We start from the raw sequence: 16,644 nt of genomic DNA on the forward strand, positions 1-16,644 counted from the left end.
GCAGGGATGGGCACAACCTTCAAGCTCCAACCTGATGAGGTCACGGTGTGTGGGCCATGTTCATCCCCTGTTCTGGCAAGTCCCGATGAAGAGTTTCGCAATTGCTGATTAAACTTGAAATGTACAGGATTACAAGCTTCGCTGATCGTGGCTCTAGGCGCCGGGATTCTGCTCAAGGGTGCAGCCGGAATGCCGTGGGGCGCCGTCACGTGACTCATGTCAGTTCTGTTATTACGCTGCGGCACTTGCCTGGGCTCTGCAGGGGCATAGGTTTAGTGGGGACAGGCTGCACTCATCCGGGGCTTTCACAGGTGAAAAGCCTCTGGACAGAGGCTGTTCACGACCTACCTGTTTTAGGTACAGCATTCCAGCTGCATCGGGGTCAAAAGGCCACGGGTCATGGGGGTGATTGTTTAACCAGTGCACTTTCTCCTGACAATTGTGATCAGAATAATGGGATTTGTAGGTCTACCCTACTATGAGCACAGTGAAACTACAAATCACAGTATGTTTACTCTGTTCATTTCAGCTTCCGCATTCTGACTAATAACTTTTTTTCTTCTTTTTTTACCGCCTCGGCTACAGACAGGTACAGCTCTTTCTTGCAAGCCTATTATTTCAAATACATTACACTTACTGAGGTGGGCATTCATGAAGTGCCTTTCTCATGACTGGATGGCTTTGCTGTCTGCCTCACTTCCGTGCTCCTGATTTGAATAATTCCCTCCATATTCTTGTGTTTATCCCTATGCAGATTCCTCTTGTCCCCCAGCCCACTTTCCCTCTCTTTTTTCACCTTTTGCCACTAGCCATGATAGCAGCGGGCGGCCATCATAAGATGGTTTACTGAAAATGTCAAGATGGCTGCCTGTGTATGCTCATGGGCACACATGCACACAGAGCACCTACAAATGATTCCCTTTTATTTCAACACATCTCACTCAGAAATGGCAGCCGCGGATGCATGCGAATCCACAGTGACTATTTTTCAATTAAATGTATTAAAAGAATCAAAATACATTCAAATATGGCCATTAAGGGTGTGGCCTCACTCCTTGAGGCTATTTTTGATCGGCATTTGTTAAAACATTACAAATGTATTCAAAGATGGCCACCTTGGTTGTGCTCCAATTTTTGGCAGCAAGCCACCTAAAAGAAAGCATTCGGAAAGTCAGTAGGTTTCACTGCAGGGACGAATTGGCTTTTCCAATGCTTGTTTCATTGTACTTGCGAATCTTTTATTGTTGTCACGCCTTGGAGTGTCAGAAAGAAAGAATGTGGCAGCATGCCAGACAGTCTCTGAGTAAATTATAAGGCAATTTATTGATGACAACTTAAGGTTAAGAAAAGCAATGCTTGTGTAGATGGGGACATTGTTTTGAAGTGTCACAAAATGTATAACTACAGAGAGTTGTGCTAACCAGAGCAACTTTGGCCATTCCAGGCTTTTTGCCCAAATTGTCGCTACAAGCTGCGTACGTTAGCTTCTACTTGTATTGGAAACCAACACACCTGCAAAACCAAGCATGAAGGTAGTTGTTGATTCATATAGCAGCTCCTAGTGACGTGCAGGTAGTTAGCAATCACAGAAATCACAGAAAAATCCGCATATTCTCACAGTACCTTTAGTTCGAGGTTCTCCATGATAGGGGTTTTGAACAAAATGTTCATGGACCTGCTGATATTTGTCACTGTCTAAATGTAAGGAGCCAGGCCTTTAGATCATATCCCAGACACAAGACTTCTTTTTAGAAATGGTATAGAGATCAGTCTTTCACTTCTGTGAATTTTCCTCTTTCTTCTATCCTTCTATTCATTTAGGATGAGTTTCATCGTAAGTTTTGTATTTCAACCCCTAAAGACGCAATGGACTTATATCAGCCCCTTTTGTGCCATTGGAATGGTTCGGAGGAAGGAGAATTGTTGGTTGATAGACTTTTGACACATTTTTCTTTATTCAGGCCTGTAACGTGTTCCAGGTCTCCCCCTTGTGTTTTACCTTTAGTGTTGAGAGCTCTTCAAGCTCATCCTTGTGAAACCTTATCTTCTGTTGATTTAATTTTTTTGACCCTTAATGTACTCATTACCTCAGTATGCACATTTGGGGACTTGATTGCTTTATTAAGCCTCCCACCTTTTGGGGGATTTCGTGATGAAAGAGTCATACTGAAACCTAAGGTCCTGTTCTTTTAGGAAGCCAGATCATGTTTTCATTACCTTTTGTTTGGCTAGTTGAGGCCAGACAGTGTAATCTATGACCACTAACAAATGGATCAAATTCACAATACCCTTGGCTTATTCATTGCAAGATGGTTCTCTTACTGAATTAATATAAGGTTGTTCTACGAGACGTATGGCTGCCTCCTCGACAAAGGGTCGGTAGGTTTCTCTTAGGGAAATACGGAGAGCTGGGGCCTGGATCTCTCATACATTTATTAACCATTGCCATTGACAGGGGTTGCTGAACGATAGAGAGAATTTTGGCTCAGGACTTCTCTGTTCCGTCCCGTTATAATATTTATTTTTCACATCTATGAATACGATGTTTATGGCTCTGTTTGGTACTGATCACCAATGTGTGCATTAGAGTAGGTGTCTGCATTGGTTGCTTCTGTTTGTGTGTTTGTCGAAGGCCTCTAGGTCTGGGTATACCTCACTAGTAAGGACTGGCACGAGTGCGCGGTATATAGAGGTAATGTAGCCAGCCACTACTTACAGGTAAACCTCATTACTCTTAGTCCTACTCGTCCTTGCCCCAGTCACTACTCCCCACCCTCCCACACTATCCATGTCTCCAACAGTGCTTAGCAGTGACAGGCGGATGCCGAGAATACCAGTCTTCGTATGGTACCAGGTTGGAGGTGGACGGGGTTTGCGTTTATAGCATTTCCTTGAGGTTTCCTGCCTCTAGAGGTGGGACTCAATTCATTAGTAATGACTGGGACTGTAAGTACGAGTAGGCCGAAGAGCATTGAAGATCACCAGTACTCAGGGCACTGCAGATGCTTGTAGGCAACTTCTCAGAACAGAGGCTATCTATTTGCAACAGAGGTTGTAAAATGTGGCACTGATCGGGTTTATGTTGGACCATGGGTAACTCTCGTTGGTCTCAGAGGGCCAGCTAATCTGATCCCAGAACCTTGCAAAACTTTTGGGCTGCAACCTCAGCAGCTTTTCAAGCACGTGTCCATGGCAGAGTAGAGCAGTCACTTGCAGACCGCTTCCCCTAGGATTGATAGGGCTCTCCATGTAAGTAAGATACCAAGGCACAGTCCTAGGCTTTCATTTCATAAGTCAGAGGATTGTGGGGATTGTAGTCTATAATTGACTAATGCACCTGAAAACAAAAGTTTGTAAGAGGAATGCCCAGGAGAAGATACACAATGTCCGACTGCCATCCTACAACTCTACCTATCACTGAATAAAAGTCCCCCATCATGTTGGTATGAGATTTATACATGCACATTTCTCAACGACAAGTTATGGCTTCACAACTGCATTCCATTTCTTACATTTTTTGAAAGACGTTGATAAAGTGATGTGCCTAGAATCACACAATTTACACACAAGTCCCGGGAGTGATTAGAGCGGAGGACTCCTTGTTCATGGGTTATCTTGAAGCCCACACTTGCTTATGGGGACAAGAGCCAGGTCATGGACTTCGGGATACCTGCCTGCTGATTAGTAACAGACGCGTAAAGAAGAAATGTTTTCATAGATCCAGCAGTGGGCAAACAGTGCTTGGCAAAGCCACACAGTGCAGTGCTGCACCCCACTGCAAGTGTCTATAAATAAACCCTGCTGAGAGACTGTTTCCTCTTGCCAACAACACTTGTCTACAAAATATTATTGGTGTTTGGGAGGGGTTTGTGATGAACTTCCGGGTGATGGCAGCATCACAGGTCTATGGCCACGAGGCTCGTCCCACAGGTCTTCCAGGCTCCATGGCTGTTTCCTTTCGCCCTGCTATTCAGTTCATGCCTGAAGGACTAGCCTGAATGGCAGCGTCAGACCCCTGACAGACACGCCATCTTGGCACAGCCACAGGCGATGGGTCAGACAGCCATGTAGTATTCTGCCACGTTCCCCTCTGCGAGCACGTCACTAATCAGGGTCAGAGTGTAGGGACCCCGGGTTCTTATAGCGACCTAGTGTGAAAACGCCCTCCTCCTGCACGCTGAGAAAGTTTTGGGTGAGAAGGTGCTGGAATATTTCTTCTTCACTGCAATGCGGAGACCCAGCGACACCTACTCCCGACTTCAGGCAGTTGAAAGGAGGGGCATTTTATGTTAGGAAGATTGGGATGTTATATATACCTCATTTGGAAAAGCATTGAGTTTAAAGATATTTCTAGTGGTACAAAAATAAACATTTAGACGTAATTATCAAATCGCAGGAGGCCCAACATTTGTAGTGGATGGAATGTGCAACCTACAATAACACAAGAAGCAATAGCTAGTAGGGGCCTCAGTAACTGGCAGCACAGAATGTTCCCTCGTCTTTGGGTTCTTCAGAATCTGATTGGTGATACGGTTTGTTTACTTTCTTCACAACCAATCAGGCTTCAATCCCGGACAATGGCCGTGCGCACCGGAAGAAACTGTCACTTGACGTGCTGCTGCCAGCGGTATCTATGGGGACGGTGGGAGCAATAAAGGAAATGCAGAGAAGGAAACAGCTGTGAACCGCGTGAGACACGTTTACAGTGAGTAACAGAGGTAACCTGTAGACAGACAATAGCGGCGGAGGTATCAGGCCAGCCAGGGAAAATGTTTGTACACTATAAATGTGTTTGGGTTTCAGGGCAGGAAAAGGCCCAGTAAAATGATGGAATGTTCAACAAAAATAAAGTTGTGCAATACTCAGAGAAACGAGGAAATACTTTTTGAATTAGGCAAGAAATGCACCTGCACTTAGGACGTACCTGTTGCCTACCCGATGGGAGGCTCGATACTGAGAGGGGAAGAAGGACCTTATGACAATGAGCGGGGGGAGGGGGGGGGGGGGATACCTGCACTGGACTTTAATTGCCTCGCTTGATCATCTGTTGTGCCCTCTGGGCTGTTTTTCCTATGATGTCACCTTGAAAAACCAATCAAAATCTGTTAAAAAAAAAAAGAAAATGTACCTGCACTTCTGTATTTCTATTTAAAGCACTGAATAAAGGGCAAATTCAGTCCTCCAGCATGGCAACTCAAACAAAGGAGACCAGATCACATGTGTCACAGCATACCACCTAGGGGAGGAATGGGGAATGGGTGTTGCTTATCCCATAAGGGATTAAACCAATCAGAATTTAGGCTGCTAATGTAAAACTAAAATATCACAGGGAATTATATTACTAGTGAAACGTTGACTATATAATTTGAAGTTTAAATACTCATAAATTGATGAGTTCAGTTATATCAAAGCTTTGGTAGCTTTCTCTATCTGTTCTAATATAGTCTAGCCGTAGGGATCACTAAAGGAATATCAAAACCAAAAATGTAGTTGGACAGAATATCGGGTCAAAACTTTCAAGGGCCAAAATATCGAGAAGGTAAGTTCAAACAGGTAAGTTTAGATTCATTATTCTTAAATCCACATCTATGTACCTTGAATATATATATTGTCAAGCAGGGGCATAGCGAAACGTGAGGGGGTCCCCTGCAAAGTACGTGAAGGGAGTCTCCCCCTGGACTCACTCATGAGCTCCCGGGCCAGGGCACTGTGCTGAGGGGGCCCCCTGGTGCCCATTGGACCCCCCCCGCACTGCAGAGGCTGCGGGGGCCTTTGTTACGCCACTGGTGGCAAGGTGCATATATGTGTAGTTATTTATAGTAAAACTTTGCTTACCTATAGAAACTTACCTTCACTATATTTTTGTCCTAGATATTCTTGACACAGTATTTTGTTCAAACACCAGCCATACACCAGTAGTGACCTATGACCATCAGGACTTCAGTCGCCACACTATGGGAGGGCAATGCATTTCGAAGTGCGCAAGGAGTGAAGAGAGCCACAGGTACACAGGTCTCCTGCAGAATGACCTGGGAAGCCATTGTGAAACTGCTAGCTCTCTGGATTCAATGTGCCCTTCAAAAAAGCATGAAGCATTTTGATGTAGATACTACTACAATAGGCTGAAATACTAACCACTGGCCAATCACATTGATGAGCTCCGTGTCTGCGATAATTTCAAATAAGTGTGTAGCTGTACTACTTGTGTAGGTGGGAAGGAAGCAGGGCCGGTCTGGCCGTAGTGGGCACCGGGCGTTTCCCTGGTGGGCCACCTGGTTGGGGGCCGGTTTTAGGCCCCCGCGGGGGTGTTTTTAGGTCTCACCTGAGCCAGCGCTTTAGCGCTGCTCTGGCGAGAGCTTTAGTAAACGGGGAATTTGGAAGTGTAGACTAGTGCTTTTCAGGCCTCCAAATACAGTGCATGTGCGCCGGGCGCGTGCACCATTTGTCTGCCTGCCTGATCACTTTCGCGGCCGGGTTGATGTTCTCAGTGAGCCGTGCGGCCACTGAGAGCATCAAAGCGGCCGCGAACATGCTCACCATTGCCACCCCCTCCCTTGGCGGCTCGGATTTGTAGCTCAGCACGCTTGTAATCAAGCGGTGGGGTTTTTCGGCTCTTCATGGCCCAGCGTCACGGGTGGCTTGGTATTATCACAGTAGTTACAGTCTTTCCCCCAATGTGACCCCTTACTGTAACAAACTGCCCGGCACTCTGCATATCCTTCCCTTTCATGCTTGCATGTTTGAAAGGCTCTTTTTGCCTTGCTGAAGGTAGCGTTAACATCCCAGGAAATGCAGTTTAATTGTTCCCAGTAATATTTACAAAGAACCGCACTCTTCTCTAAAACATGTTTATTTAAATGAGGTACACGTCTCTAAAGCCTTCCTGACTGGAACATGTCTGTTAGTGTATCCATATTAATGTCAACATTTCACTCAATTTGCAGTCGGTTACGTTCGGCCAGACGAGAGCGACCAGTCTGATCCCAGGTACATAGCACTCAAAGGCTGCTGGAAGGTTGTTAGGAGCTGTGGCTCATCTATGTTTGTCTGCATTTAAACAGCTTCTCTTGTCTCAAGTACTTTCTGACCCTTGTTAAACTCAAAACGATGATACTTCGGACAGCAACGAGGTCCCAAGTTTGCTCTTATCCTAATTTTACAAAGCAGGAGTTGTAGCATAACATTTTTAACTGCAGCTCTGACTAAATATCACAGCACAAGAGACCTGAAACACAGTGTGAGGATTGTGACATAATGACCCCTCTGCCCCACATTTATCATGGCCTTACTTTATTCATTTCGGAAGTGGGAATCACCCCGATATCCCTCCCGCTCTCTCTATCTCTCTCTCTCCTCTCCTCTCCTCTCTCTTTCTCTCTCTCTCCCTCCCTCTTTCTTTCTCTCTCTCCCTCTATCTCTTTCTCTCCTCCCCTCTCTATCTCTCTCCTCTTCCTCTCTCTCTCTGTCTCAGTCTCTCCCACCCTCTCTTGCTCTCTCTCTCTCACTCTTTCACTCTCTCCTCTCTATTTCTCTTTCTCTGTCTCTCTCTCCCTCCCTCTTTCTCTCTTTCCCTCCCGCTCTCTCTTTATCTCTCCTCCCTCTCTCCCCCTGTTTCTATCTCTCTCCCTCTCTCTTTCTCTCTCTCTCTCTCTCTCTCTCTCTCTCTCTCTCTCTCTCTCTTTCTCTCTCTTTTCACTCTTTCTAACCCTTTCTCTCTCCCCCTTTCTCTCTCTAGCTCTCTTTCTCTCCCTCCCTCTCTCTCTTTATCCCTCTTCCCTCTCACTCTCGCACTCCACTCTGTGGCACGTAATAACACGCCACATAATTACACTCTACTAAATGCAACATACACTCCACATAATACCACCCAGTGCCACATCATTACATACCACATATTTACACTCTACTCAATGCAACATAAATACGCCTGATACCACTCAGTGCCACACAATTGCAAGCCACATAATTACACTCTACTTAATGCAACATAAATACACTCCACAAAATACCACTCAGTAACACAGAATTACATACCATATATTTACACTCTACTCAATGTAACATAACTGCACTCAACATAATACCACTCAGTACCACATAATTACATGTCACATAATTACTGTATTCAATGCAACATACATGCACTCCACATACCACTCAATACTACATAATTCAACGTCACATAATTACTCTCTACTTAATGCAACATAAATACACTCCGCATAATACCACTCTGTGCCACATAATAACATACTACATAATTGCACTGAACTCAATACAACATAAATGCACGCCTTTGGGTCAAGTCGCGCTATATAAAAAAAGCAACAAACAAAAAACGTTTGCAATGCAATAGGTCTCGCATTACTGAATGTTTGAGCTACTGGTGTTGCATTATTATTAGCAATGCCAATAGCTCAAACTTTTATAATGCGATACCTATTGCATTGCAAATGCTTGTTGTTACATGGGATCGGCAATATCGGCCTCCTGTAACAAACTCGGGCCGAAACCGGCCCTCCAAACACTTCGGCCGCACCTTCCTGGGAAGCCATTACACTGCAATGAGCAGCAAGGCGGATGTCTTGGACGGATGAGCACATCTGCATGTCCCCCCCCTGCTGTGTCTGCAGCCATGTGCTTCCAGCTGACAAAATAATGTTCTCTGGGAGTTAGCAAAGGAATCCAATTCCAGCATTTGGGGTTTTGGACATTTGACTAGAAGTGTCCAGCTAGAAAATCGAGGACATTTTTCCTGGGTAAATAAAAATATCAACTGCAAAAAAAAAGAGACAATATGATACTAATAATGAGTTCTAGGGTGTAAATGGAATCAACTGAATATTCTCCATAGCTGCCCAGTAGACATATACGCTTTGGCAAAGCCTGTAGGTCTCACCCATGAAACCTATTGACTTTGTCAATATCATTTCAAGATGGCCACCACAGCCTCCATCTTGAATTGTATTTTAGCATTAACAATAGGCAGTCACCACATGGCCTCCAGTCAGTCACACTGCCATCAATATGATGATTCAGCTGTTATCACCCACGCCACGATTCAGCCACCACTGATCATCTCATACGTCATCCAAGCCATTTATCCTACAATTAGCAGTGACACACTCAAGAATCCATGGCAGTTACACACAAAACCAGCCAGCTGCTCACTACCATCTGAGTACTGCTATCCACATAACTTACCAATCTTACTTTTGACATATCATGAACATCCAAACACCTATTTACAGCTCACCAATATTTTTCTGCCACCATTTTCAACTTGAGACATTACCAGGTGCCACTACTGTCACAAACCTAAACAGTGGACAAAAAGAAACCCTACTCACCACTAGCATTGGACATTCATCATCAACCACCACACTGAAAAGTCCCTTTGAACTAGTCAACATTGTATGAGTCCTTCCTAACAAGTCACACCTGCCAATGACACCATTCTGCATCGATCCATTCCTTTTTCACACAACCATGCACTGCTGTCTCTCAAATCACTCACTGGAACCTTTCAGCTCACAGCCTACAGTCACTCACACTACCATACATATTCCCATTCACAAAAAGTCACCCACACCATAATTCAGCCACCACTAATCACCCCCTAACCCACTGTAGGAATGTATCCCACAATGCGAGTGAGACACATGAGTAGCTGTAACAACTATGCACACAACAGTCAGCCACTCACTATCGCCCAAACACACCTACACCCAGTACTGCCCACCAAAGTTGGTGCAAAACTCCACACTGACCTACGGGTACCCACGCGACTACTCTTCTCATCAGAACACAAAAAGTAGCAGCCAACACTGTATCATCATCAAAATGGAAGAAATAGCGGTGAATGTAGTATTTTACTGAACTTTCAATTGGGGCAGACGAATCTCTGTGAAATAATAAGACATATAAACTTCAGGGACCATCTGCGTGGAAACTGAAATGGTTCCAGCAGCCACATTCTGCGATGTGAGTGACCAGACAGACCATCAAACTTGCCCAGACAGGGGGATCCGATCCTAATGAACATACAATGCATTAGTCGCTCAACCCCCACCCCCCTCCCCCGCCAGAGCGCTGATATCATCAGCCTGGGGTTAGTCACACATTCCCATGTTGGTTTCTCCAGCTGTTGCAGGAAACGCTCACTCACTGCAGCCAGCAGTGGTAGCTACTCAAAAGGCAAAAACTTAAAACTAAAACTCGCGAAGCACTATTTTCGTTGGACTTTGGAACTAAAGCTTCTATTTATGTTGATGATGGTGCTGGTTGGGCAGAATCACTCGAGACTTCCAACGCAGTCACTAGCCAGACTTAGATTGTACAACTAGATAAAAACATTGTGTACAAGAGTGTGAAATAAGTGACAGAGAGACACTAACTAAACATCTCCAACCAGTGCAAAAACCATAGTTTGCACATGACGAACATGGGATAGGGTATCACAACTGGCAAGGCATCAAGCATGTCTCTGGAGCTGAGAAACGCAACCGTACATCTCCAGCCTAGAAATCACTGTTTAACAGAGAATAAAATGCACCTGAAACAAGAAGCGTGGGGCTAGTACTCATCATGGGCCCAAACCCAGACACCTGGAATGACACCTGGTGGCCCCCCACCCTCAGAAGCCCGCCCACCCCCACGGACCACACACGCAACCTGGGAATCATCCTGGACTCAGAGCTCAAAATGGACCGCCAGATCAACTCCGTCTCGTCCTCCTGCTTCCACACCCTCCGCCTCCTTAACGTAACACCTTCAAATGGATTCCTCTCGAGCACAGAAAGACCGTCACTCACGCCCTGGTCACCAGCAGGCTCGACTATATGCCGGAATAAACAAAAACCTCACCCGCAAACTACAGAACATCCAAAACGCCGCCGCAAGACTGGTCCTCAACCTGCGAAGACACTTCCACATCTCCCAGCACCTGCGCACACTCCACTGGCTCCCCATCGAAGCTAGAGTCACCTTCAAGATGCTAACCTACGCTCACAATGCCCTCCACGACACCAGACCAGCATACCTGAATAGCCGACTCAAACTCCAAGCACCCCAAAGGACCTTACGATCAGCCCAGCTCTCCTATGCTGTGGTCCCCCGCACCAGAAAGACCAGATCAGGAGGCAGCTCCTTCTCCTTCCACGCGGCCAGAGCCGGGAACGACCTTCCCCTCCACCTCAGACAGATAACACCGCTACCCATCTTCGCAAGGAACCTCAAAACCTGGCTCTTCGACAGACCCCCTCCTTGATGGACTTGAACCTGCAAACCCCCCCCACCACCACCCCTCAGCACCTTGAGACCCTTACGGGTGAGTAGTCGCACCTAACAAACACCTGATGAGCCCAATATATCTGCAACATGTACCCCATAATTACACGCAACTCAGGATCAACTTGCACTGGGGTTACAGACAAGTCTTCTTTACCAAAGAGTACTCCCCACTACCGACTCACTAATGAGTGGTTGGATCTATTTGAACAATCCTGGAATTCTGACAGTGTGGAGATCCCTACGGGAAGCCACTACAGGAACACCACTACTAGGTGGGAAAGGAGGCAAATCCTTTTATTTTATATTCCCTCACACACCCTAGTGGTGTAATGCTTCATCATCAGGACACCCCGACGCCTAAAAGTCAAGGTGGGCTCAACCGTCTTTCAGAGAGCTCTTAGAAAGATGTTTTTGGCCAGGGGGCTAAAGATTAAAAGCCCACCAACAGATCCCAGTTTTCCTTTATTCTTGGATCTGCCGGGGGTAATGATAAAATGTAAAGAAAGGGTCAGTAGGGATATTATGGCCCTAAGACCCTATAGCCAACATGTTTCAGTCCATATAAGCCCCATAAAGGGTGCTGGACTTTCTTCAGGGCGAAATTGAATGCCCCCTGGTATGAGTAGTACAGATAATTTCCCTATTCTACTTGTTATAAGGGCAGATAGCTGCTCGTTATCACTTTTCTAAGACAAATTAGTCTCATGTAATCACTACCTTTAAAAAGAGAAAAAGAAAAAAAAAGATACCACAAATCGTTGTTTATAGAGTTCTAGATTGCTCATATCTACATGCGTTCGTGTGCATTGACCAGTGGTGAAAGGTTTCCCCACCATGCACGCAGAGGTGGCGAGTGAAAAACATACTTTGTCTATCAAACGCTCGTGTTTGTATTATGCCCATTGTAGTGGCGGCATTGTGCCGCATCCTATCACATTCCACTCCTAGGTGTGCGTTGTTGATATTGATACAACATCCGTGTCATTCACTCGTGTTCAAACTTGTATCTGTAAAAATCACCATGTCTCTTAGAAGTATAAAAACGTAATTGCATGCTCTCACTCCATGCTCATTCGTGTGTATATATATCTCTCTCTCACTCTTTCTCACATTCATCCTTACCCCGTTTTGGGAGGGGTTTCAACTCCTAGTGGAAAACCAACGCTCTGCGGGGTAGCCCCGTAGTCAAACACTGTACTTTTACAGGAGCACAATCGACAAAATTTAGAGATTGGTGAATTTTCGAGTCACCCGAACCGTCGGCCAACAGTTGTGATGGGGGAAACAAAACAGAAGATAACACTCATGAGAACAGTGCTGGAGGCTGGACCCCAGGGGGCCAGCTCTCTCTCATACCTTATATTCGTGACTCTGCTTCATGTTTTACTCACGCCATCAAGGGTCCTGCCCCTCGTCCCGTCCTACTTGGAGGTGGTTCCACTGCTTGGGGTTCCGAGTTACCTCGATCTCCCGCTGTAAATGTATCGTTGTCTATCGGATGGTGTCCCGCCCATTTTCGGGTTGCGTAATGGACGTCAGAGCGACTCTAGTAGGAATTATGGGTATTGTAGTCCTACCCTAGGAACGCTCCGTTTTCACTGTGGATTCACCAAAGTAATGCTGAAAGTGTCCTGCCTATTTCAGGTCGTGTATTGTATGTCAAAGCGACACTAGCGACAATTATGGGTATTATCGTTATAAACTAGAAACGCTCCGTTTTTACTACGGATACTCAATGGAAATTCTGAGAGTTGTGTTTATAATGCGGAGTTGGAGTTTCAGCCACCCAGATAGGTTTAGCGGGTGATGTAGATATCGTTTCATATTATCATTCTATTGGGTAAGTGAACCCTCAAATTATTCGGACTGTAGGACTGGGGTCACATAATCTTATTTTTAAGATTCTCTCACCTCTATTTGCATTATCAAGATGCTGATGTCGATACTGTCGCCATAATGAACATTTATATGTTTTACATTGTTTGCCTTAGTATTCATAGTGAAGGGACTTGACTTGCATATAATTACATACCAGTCCCTGTATCAGATGAATCCAATCGTACCTGAGACGTACTTAGATGTCAGGGACGCGAAAGATGGGGTGTTTATTGTGGGTGGGGTTGTAATGAAGTACGTTGTGCTTCAGATTTGTAATTATCAGTTTAAAATTTACAACCACAGTAATGACACAGAAAAAGGTCACTTCGATCATGTGGTTTTGGAGGTATTACATTATTAATTTACCAAAGATGCATGTGTTATTGGAAAAGGGGATACTCGTGGGGTAGAGATTCCCCAAATTAATAAAGGGACTTCCTGGCATCAGCTCCCTATCACGAGGTGTAGATATACGATCAATTACCTCCTATTGAGTTGATTCCACGGTATCGCGTCATTCAGTCCGACAATGTGGGTTTTGAGTCTATACACCCATCGCTGTTCACGTTCGAGTAGGATTTTGGACATGTCACCATCACCCTTCACCTTCTCGATTATTGTCCACCACAAGTCTGTGTCCGTGTGTTTTTTCTATATATAGTGAGCAGTGAGTTTAGTTGATGTAATAGCCCTTCTGATTGTACTTCTATGCTCACTAATACGCACTTTAACTTTTCTCCCTGTCATCCCCACATACATGAGTTGGCAGGGGCATTTAATGAGGTAAATCACCCTATTGGTGATACAGTTTGTGTGCGAACATTGTTCCCATGCGTACTGCATGCCTAGGTCTATTTCTTTTGTGTGTTCAGTGAAAGGGCAAACTACACAGGAGCCACATGGGTAGTGGCCAATGACTCCTGGTAGGTTCCATAGTGTTAATTGGTGTGTAGTTTTTGTTTTAGTCTTCCTGAAATCAGTGTGTATAAGGGAGTCCTTAAGACTCTGGTTTCGTTTAAAGGAGAACATTGGCTTCTCAAATTTCAATTTATTTGAGGTCAAGATTGTCCACTTTTTGTTGATGATTTTCTTAATTTTATTAGATGATGCATTAAAAGTTGTCACACATATAAGTGTGTCCTGTTCCTCTTTCTGATGTGTTTCTAGTAAGGCCTCCCTAGGTGTATTGCGGGACCGTTTCTTTGCTTTATCAATAATCCTCTTGGGATAAGATCTTCCTTCTAATTTCTTTGCTAGATTTTCTGCTTCCACTTTGTATTCATTTAGGTCCGCGCAATTTCTGCGGATCCGTAAGAATTGGCCCACTGGGAGGTTCTCCCTTAGAGCACGGGGGTGAGCACTATTAAAATGTAATAGGCTGTTTTTGTCTGTTGGTTTAGAAAAAAGGGAACTGGTAACCCCTCCGTTCTTTGCACTAAGTTTAACATCCAGAAATGACACCTGTTCCTGGTTAAATGTCATAGTGAACTTCAGGTGTGGGTTGAGTTGGTTTAACCACGTATGAAAGTTGGCCAAAGTGGCTGTGTCACCCTCCCAAATCACCAGGATGTCATCTATGTAGCGCCACCAAACCTTTATGTTGTCAGAGTAAGGATTCGTGGTCCAAATATGTTCTTCTTCTAGTTGCCCCACATACAAACACGCTATGCTCAGCGCGAATGTGCTGCCCATCGATGTACCGTGGACCTGTAGGTACAATTGATCCTCGAACCTGAAGAAGTTCTCTTTAAATGCTAGGTCATTAGTGTGACAACCCAATTAACTGGAGCATCCCAGGTCCATTCCTCCTGGTGTAAAGGTGTTTCAATTACTCTAATGCTTTCGTCCTGCGGAATACTGGTGTATAATGCTTCTATATCCAAACATACGAAGACGTTATGTCTTGGATCGTATGAAACATCTTGTAGGACATTCAATAGATGTTTGGTGTCTTGTATGTAAGACATGATGCGAGTCACCAGGGGACGGAGGAACCAGTCAGTGTATTTCGATAAAGGTTCCAAAAGGGAACCAATTCCAGATACAATAGGCCTTACCGGTGGTGGAATTTTTCCTTTATGAATTTTAGGTATTGTGTAGAAGACCGGTGTTCTCGGGTCTTCACAATTCAAGAATTCATGTTCCTTTTTATTTATCCACCTCTGGTCCAGTGCTTCTATGGTCAAAGTGCTTATAGTTTTCCTAAGGCGAGAAGTAGGATCTCTAGAGATAGGTTTGTAGTATTTGGTGTCTGACAGTAAGTTGATGCAGGCTGTTCTGTAGGCTGTGGTGCTCTGTATCACCGTAGCACCACCTTTGTCTGCTGGTTTTATAACAACATCCGATCTCGTGCTTAATTCTTTGAGGGCCTCACGTCCTTTTTTACTTATGTTATCAAAAGTACCCTTTCTGATTGGTAAATTCTCAATCTCATTTGACACCGCCTCTTCAAAAGCTATTACTTCTGGGGGCATCACAGAAGCAGGGGGAAAAAAATTCGACTTCACACGTAAGGATGTATAATTGTGGTCATCAACCGGTGTCTCTTTTCCCATAAAGAATGTTTTTAGTCTTATCTTGCGGAAAAATTCGCTCAATTCGCATCTTATCTGGAATCTATCCAGGTGAGTCGTTGGCACAAATCCAAGTCTTCTTCTGTTGTTAAGGTGATGTCGGTGAGGTTCACCACTAATTCCGGGATGTGCTGGTCCCTGCTGTTGGTCCTTTCATCAGTCTCCGTGTATTCACTGTTGTGTTGCTGTCTTCCCATTGGACCTGTTTTCCCATGTTGTGCCTCCTGCCGCGTTTTCCTCTCCTTCCGCCCTGTCCTAAAAAATGGTTCTGATTGAAATTCGTATGGAAGTAGGGTCCCGTCTGGAAGTGTTGTGGTCCCTGAAACGGTGGTGGTCCGTGATAAGGTATTGGGCCAAATGCCCCTGGCCATGGGTACATCTGTGGGGGTTGGAAGCCCTGATTATAATTTCCTCTTCTTGGTCTTCTCGGTCTACCTCTCCAGCTCCTGTTTGAGTCATCACTTGACCAGCCCTCTTGGTCTGATTCTGAGTTGTTAGAATCTCCTTGGTATGATGATCCAGATTCTGAGTTTTCTTGACCCTTGTAATCTTCTTTTATGTACGGATATACCTTTTCATGAGCGAACTTTTTAAAATCTTTCTGCAGTTTGTTCACCCTACTTTGCATCAGGAAATCTTTGTGTTCGCTGATTTCTTTATTCACTTCTTCTAATTTCTTCCTGTATAGAGTAATTTTTATTTCCGTCATAAGTGCATCTTCACTGGTTTTTATTTTGACTAGGATTGCTTCTGAGAGGCATTTAGCAGTATTTATAATTAGTATTAACCAGTCGTGGGTGCACCGCCACGCGTTAATTGACCACTCTTTTTTGAACTGTTGATCATCTAGGAAGATCCTAGGGGCGTTGGTTACCAAAAGTCCCCTAGGTGCAGCATTACC

General features: G+C 44.8%; 1 protein-coding gene across 20 annotated transcripts in view; it reads left to right on the forward strand.

The window, feature by feature from the left end:
- Positions 1–16,644, forward strand: part of SYTL2 (synaptotagmin like 2) — a 462,890-nt gene that overhangs the window by 24,805 nt on the left and 421,441 nt on the right. For 3 of the 20 annotated variants that reach the window (XM_085623171.1, XM_085623181.1, XM_085623188.1), the window contains exon 2: positions 4,562–4,705. The exons of the other annotated variants lie outside the window; for them this stretch is intronic. The gene's annotated coding sequence lies outside the window, so the exon portion shown is untranslated. The remainder of the gene's footprint in view (positions 1–4,561; positions 4,706–16,644) is intronic. 20 annotated transcript variants of the gene reach the window in all.

Source organism: Triturus cristatus, chromosome 8, assembly GCF_964204655.1.
Source record: "Triturus cristatus chromosome 8, aTriCri1.1, whole genome shotgun sequence".
Taxonomy (NCBI): Eukaryota; Metazoa; Chordata; class Amphibia; order Caudata; family Salamandridae; genus Triturus; species Triturus cristatus.